The sequence below is a fragment of the Panthera tigris genome, chromosome C1, assembly GCF_018350195.1.
Source record: "Panthera tigris isolate Pti1 chromosome C1, P.tigris_Pti1_mat1.1, whole genome shotgun sequence".
In the NCBI taxonomy this organism is placed as follows: Eukaryota; Metazoa; Chordata; class Mammalia; order Carnivora; family Felidae; genus Panthera; species Panthera tigris.
Window position 1 is genome coordinate 9,587,381 of NC_056667.1, and position 655 is coordinate 9,588,035.

Here is a 655-nt window from a genome sequence, read left to right on the forward strand (position 1 = left end):
CACTGGACCCGCCGCCTGCTGGGACAGGACTGTGGGTTTCTTGGTCACATCTGTGTTGGTGCTCAACACAGTATAGACATGTTTTAAAATAAAACAGATGATTGCGTGTAATGATGAGTCAGGCCTTTGATTGGAAAGATCATGTCTGGGTCACACTTCAGAACACCTCCAGATGAGATTATAAGTTATGGAAACATATGCCTCTTTTCTTGATTGGGAGTGAATTTTAAGTGGTCATGGGTAATGCATCCACTGGAAATAAACACAAACACACCTTTCACGTAGGGCTCTGTCAAAGAGAGGTTAAGGTCAAGGTGAGGAATGGGATGAGACAAGTGGCACCTTGGGACTTCTTTTGCCCTCTGGTCACCAAAGAGTTAACGGTCTTGCCTAGCTCCTGATTTCTCGGCACTGGACGGCACTGGACGGCACTGGACGGGAGCCAGGTGAGGGAACAGTTACCCTCTGTACCTGCCAGTCGTCCCTGGGAACCCGGCCTCAGGTGTGTGGGGCTTGGCTACACAGGAAGAGGCAGGGAGCCCTGTGAGGGTGTTCCCACCACCTGTGGGCCCCAGGGCAGACTGTCACTCCGGAATTCCTGTCCTTGGGACATCTCCCTGCTTTGTGGTCCTCAGCTGCAAATGTTCCACCCGCT